Source organism: Eptatretus burgeri, chromosome 15, assembly GCF_056783735.1.
Source record: "Eptatretus burgeri isolate ZD-2024b chromosome 15, Ebu_testis_v1, whole genome shotgun sequence".
NCBI lineage: Eukaryota > Metazoa > Chordata > Myxini > Myxiniformes > Myxinidae > Eptatretus > Eptatretus burgeri.
The window spans coordinates 46061604-46067603 of NC_140975.1; the positions used below are offsets into that span (position 1 = coordinate 46061604).

Here is a 6000-nt window from a genome sequence, read left to right on the forward strand (position 1 = left end):
CACGGTTAAGGTGGCTGCTTAAGATCTCAGGGTTTTTCGTGTTGGTTGTTGAATTTACACCAGGTGTGGTTGACTCAACCTGTCATCCTCCAGAGGTGGATGAAATGAATACCAGTGTTCTGGAAAAAGAAGGCACAGCTGTGTGTTCAGAAGATGATGCAACCAGCAGCCAGAGGCAAAGCTATGTAGGACCTGGAGGTGATACCAATGCCAGTCAAAGTCTTGCACTGGCAGAATGATCATGATGTCATCCTGCTCTGAGTATTACTTTGGGCATGCACTGTCAAACTTCAACTAGATTTGTTATACGAAACACGAGTTTTTGTCTCTTGTGGGATAAAGCTGGCCAGTGTATGCCATATGAGTGTCAGACATTGTGTGTCATATCAAAATTAGGATGTGTTGTTTCAACTTGACTTGTGTCTGTCTTTTGCCATTGGGTGAAGGTGCAGGTGGTGAAGCGCACCTGCATGAAAGACCATGTGGTGAAGTACTAATTGCAAAGTCTGTTGATATCTGTGGGTCATCTGATTTATAATGAAAGCTGTGCACAACCCAAGAGACGTGCTCTCTCCAACGTGTTGGCCATTACATGCCCACGCTTAAACAAAGTGTAGAGACAATGAATCCCACTGCTCCCAGACAGTGGTGCGGTGTTCGACTGTGTGAATACCATATTTCCATTTCAACTTATTCACAATTCCATTTAAGAATGTACCATTCGTTTCTGCTTTGCAGATTCCCCCATAAATGGCAGTGCCCCATCGCAAATTACCAATCATGTTCAATTCAGCCTGGTGTTGGCCTCATGGTTAAGGTGGCTGGTTTAAGATTTTAGGGTGTTGAGTTTGAACATCTGTTGTGCTGTTACATAACACCAGGTGGGTTGACTCAGCCTGTCATCCTTCTGAAGTTGGCAAAATGAGTACCAGCTTACTGGGAACAGGAGGCACTGCATCAGTGGCACAGCCATGCTTCCAGAAATGATGCAACCAGCAGCCACAGGTGGCATATGAAACAAGAACATATTAAATTGTGTTCAACGATACAAACGTTTTCATGTTCTTCATGAAAATTTTTACCAGTCCTTGCTTATTCCCTTTTCCAATTTCTCAAAATCAAGACAGAACACATCATCAACAAATGCAGGGTATTAGAATTCCAGCAAATAAAAATGTCAATAATGGGTTTTGAGGGTGGCAATACAACCTTGAAAGGTCAACAAGTGATAGACTGCTTTACCATAGAAGTGGATCCTCAACAATCTCATTCTTTCCTCCAGGTCTTCAAGACAGCTGTTCACCACCATCTCAGTTCATCCCTAATCCAAAATCATGATCTTTTTCTACCCCCGTTAACCCCAGCCGTCATGCCACCCCAATCCATCTTCCTTCCAAACTCCCAGTTTTCCCTCCTGAGAGTTTCCTTCTGCATCCATCTTGTCCACCCCATGCATATTCTCCTGACCTCCATTCTTTGTCTGTCTCCCTCTATCTTGGCCTTCAACTCTGCTGATGGTGTTTACCCCTTTCTGTGCTGTTCCTTTTGTCCTGTTGCGGCCTGATACATTCAGTGTGCAAGTCCGAGCTCTTCCACGAGCCTCGACTATGTATAATAATAAAAAAAAAATTTGATGCGATCTTCAAGATGGCCAAAAGCATTAGGAATCCTCGGTGCTCCGATTTTTAAGAATTGGAGTAAATGCTCACTGTTTCTGTAAAACATCTGTCATCAATCGTGAGGATTGAACCCAACCTGTTGATACAGTGCCCCAATAGATTAGAGCAGGAATGAACGATTTTGCAAGAGAACATGCACATAATGGCCGAGTCTTTTCAAAGAGTTGTTTTAACTATCTAAAGGGATGAATGGGATATGGATGATGACAACTAAATAAAAATACTCGCTGTTCTTTCTGAGGCTTCACAGAACTGCTGCGTGTTGATATTTCCACGATTAACGACCTAACAAAGTGTAAGAACACCAAGCTTGGAGGAACAAATTTATCTCAATACCACTCCCTCTTATGACAGCATCGCATTTAAAATGTATCAAATGATTTCAACTGCTTTGACAAATTGTATTCCTCTCCTGGTCCATTAAAAATAACAAAAATAAAGTAAGTTAATTGAATGTTACATTGCCGGTACATTTTGTCATCACTCATGCGAGCGCTTGACGATCAAACATCTTCCCGATAGTGGTGTGGAGCTCTTACACAAGACTCGATCACTGTACAAAATGAAAGTTGAGCAAACCCAAACCGCAGACACATCTCAGTCTACACCTGGCACTTTCCCGTCACACTGATAAATTTTATTTATTTGAAACGTTGCACTTGCAGAACACAACACCATAGATGGAGGTGATGGGAAAAGAGAAAGTGGGAGAGGAGGAAAGGGGTCTGCACTATATTTATTTAATTACAACTGTATTTAAAATAAATAAATAAATCTCTTCTTACGGTCAACCACATAAGGTGCAAGTCCAGAGAGAAGTGGAAATGATCATCAGTGAGTACAGTTCATCGAGCACTTTTTTGCAAGACAGTTTGCAAACATGAAGTTGAACAAACATGAAGATACCTGTAAATAAAAACAAGCAAACAAGACAACAACTCATCCAACAAGTTCCGTCCATAACTGTCTGAGATATCGTGCTATTTGTCGTTTTTGGCCCGATCTCTCAATGGTGAAGAATCAGTTAAAGATGTCTAGTAGCCAGATCCAGATCTTCACCAAAATCTAACCGTTAGTCCTTGTCACACACCCATCCGGCCCACCAAATCCCGTCCAAATCCATACATAACTGTCTGAGATATCCTGCTCACTGACAGACAAACAGGGATGAAAACATAATCTCCGTCCACTTTTGGTGGTGGAGTTAACAAAGGACAACCTTTTACAATGAACGATAATACTGCTCTTGGTTATTACAGCGTGAATTTGATGTACGATTCAAGTCCTCTGCCACTGGAGTGAAGTGCACAGCCTTGAGTAGGGAGGATTTCTTCATGGTCAAAGTTTGCTGGGAGGATTATCAGGACTGGCCATTCCATGGGCTGACGTTCTCACAATTAACATATTAACAATCTCCTCTCTTCCTTTTTGTTTGCAGTTCACAACTCACCAACTACTAAGTAGAGGATAACGATAGGCAACAAGATCAGCTGCAGGACATTTAAACACTGAGTTCTGGAAAATGTTAAACTAGTTTTATAACCTCAACCACATGGAAATGAAGTCCTTTCCTTTCAAATCTTTTTAACCCGGTGTATTAAACGTTCACCTGACTATAAATAGAACCAACTTAGCGAAGAATGAGCAAATGACTTTCGTCCAAAGATCTTGTTTGGGGGTCACTTACATAAACTCGCCATGCTGTTCGTACATAAGTAAATAAAAAAAAGAGGAGATCCACAAAAATGACACATCCACCATCAAATCATTGTAGCAATGGATGAGGTCATTATTCAGCGGATGTTTAAACTGTTGATAAATAACACTTTCAAGGGCAGCCGATGCATGACGTGGCAGGCTCTTCCCTATTTGTGCTCTTTTCGCTGGTCTACCTGAGCCCAGGTTCTTCCTCTCAAACAACTCTCCATCCTCTCTCTTCAGCTTTCCTTTTTTATTTCAGCATAGCAGCACCGACTTCAGTTCATCCAGTACTGACACATTGTCTCCCCATCCTCTTCTCACACCTCTCACTGTATTTTCATGCAATCTTCAACAAGACTCTCCCACCAAACAATCTGTTTCACAATCAATCAGAACTTGTTGAACTAATTGAACATGCAGCATGCATTTTGACTTAAACTTCATGTAATTAAACTGATGAAAGTTAAAATATAAACATTTTAAATTTACTTCGCTTTCATGTTACTTACTTCTCACCTCCAAGCAGACATCTTCAGTAAGGAAAGCAATTGAAATTGCTTTGGCACAGAGATTTCTAACATTAGCAGACAATTGCAAAAAGAAACACCACAAGAGAAGCAAAGAACCACAAAATAAAAATGAGAACAGCTGGATAAAGAAAACCATGGGTTTGAAGGATTACAATACAATTCAGCTTTCAGAAAACGCAACACCGCATAAAGTTAAGGTGTACCTTTTCGCTTAAACAATTACCATGACAACAAAATAACAATTCCTTCAAAGATAACAACAAACTTTCTATTGGTAATGCTTCAAGCATTAGACTGACTGATTACAGGGGGGAATAAAGTTCACATTTCTTACATCGTCTCCATCTTTTTACTCCAGGCAGAGCTCACATTCCTACCATTTTGTTATCCACGAAATGAGGAGAAATTGCACAATTTTTTCTCTTTCCGATTCCTCTTTGGGGTGGAATCATACAAGAGGGAATTAAAAAAAATGAATTAAAGAATGAATTGGAAAATTTTAGGGATTTGGGGCTATTGTCTCAAAAAAGAAAATATTTAGGTAGGTAGGTTGACTCATCAATTTCTTTTTGATTCCTAATCGCTTCTGTCTGACTCGAGGAGTGTATTTCACCGTGATGATAATTTGGCTCAAAAATCAGAAATGTTCATTTGAAACCAGTTTCTCTAGGTGTTCTGCTGCTCATTACCAATAACGACAAGATTCTTGTTCGAGAACATTACATCTTGACCTTGAGCATGATTTGGTATCGCTGACCTTTAGTAATCAGATTGAAAGATGGGTTCACTTTTGAGAAACAGGTAACTTGTTTGACGACTAACACAATGAGATAGATTATGACTATAGCCCCTTGATGGACTTTCAAAAAGGAATTCCAAGATAAGCATTCCTTCTTAGGAAATTGGTTACACGCTCCTTTGTTACGACCCCAATCACACTATATAGCCCAAGTACAAAGCATATAAGATTAAACAACTACCAGGACTAAATTTATATCCGAAACACATTCGTCTCAGACCAAATCGATGACATGTAAAACTGCTTTCTTTGCACCACAACAGGCAAGGGAGAGATAACACATGCACATGCATACACATGGCCAATGCTTACCTATACAGAAGGCAGCTGCACAAAAAACGCTTCCAGGAAGAAGGGCCTAGTACAAGATGGAGTGTGTACACGAGAACACTCTCTCATGCAGTGCTGTTCCATGTAGAACGGAACTCCTCAGCTGAATTGACGAAGCAGTCGCAACATTACGCCAAACGAGGCGAGGCAGCCCTTCCCTTCTCTTCCCTCCCCTCAAATATCCTCCACCCCTCCTGCCTGCGCTTCAAGGGCCAAACATTATCACCCAGACTCCCTGGCCTCCCTCCCAGCGCTGCATTAGGCAGATGTAGCCTTTGTTTATAGTCGCAGGGGAACCTGTGGTGGAGAACAGCCGTATGCAAGCATGTATGTACCACGACACAGCAAAAATGTAGTTTTGAGATGAATGAAAATAATATATTATATAATAAAAAGAATTTCAACAAAGCATGTACAATGTTCGTGAACGTTTGTTTACGGTCAAGTAATACGTATCCATTTTGGAGAAAGATGATACACCATGCAAGTTTTATTTAATTTTATTTCCTCGGTTCTGATGATTCCCTGGTAACGTGTTCTTCGTACTGCGGTCAATTCGGAATGCGGATCCTAATCCAAATGAAAATTTGTGTGATTAATGTGGGTATCAGGCTTTGCTCAGTGAGTAATCGAGACAATTACCTTTTGTGACATTTTCCAAGATAGTTTACAGAGGAATCTCCTGAACGTCACTCAAAAAAAAGATAAACAATGCAATATTGTGATGCTCACCAATTAGCAGTTGTCTACGTTCTGCCAATTAACAAGTCTAGAAGCATATGATACACATGAGCTGTAACCCCCCCCCCCCCCTTTTGGCCTTGTTTGCCCAGACCTGCTTATGGATTGCATTGAGGATCCCACTTTATCTTTTGTAAAGAATAGACCGAAAGATTTATACCCAAGTGAATATATTCAAATTAAAGGATAGGATTGGCTCCTGCCCCTTATCTGGACTCCT

At 40.7% G+C, this 6000-nt stretch overlaps 1 protein-coding gene across 1 annotated transcript in view; it reads right to left on the minus strand.

Moving 5' to 3' along the window:
• Positions 1-5258, minus strand: part of LOC147012100 (1-phosphatidylinositol 4,5-bisphosphate phosphodiesterase beta-4-like) — a 203532-nt gene extending 198274 nt beyond the window's left edge. The window contains exon 1 of the mRNA XM_085858348.1: positions 5022-5258. The gene's annotated coding sequence lies outside the window, so the exon portion shown is untranslated. The remainder of the gene's footprint in view (positions 1-5021) is intronic.
• Positions 5259-6000: the final 742 nt, after the last annotated feature.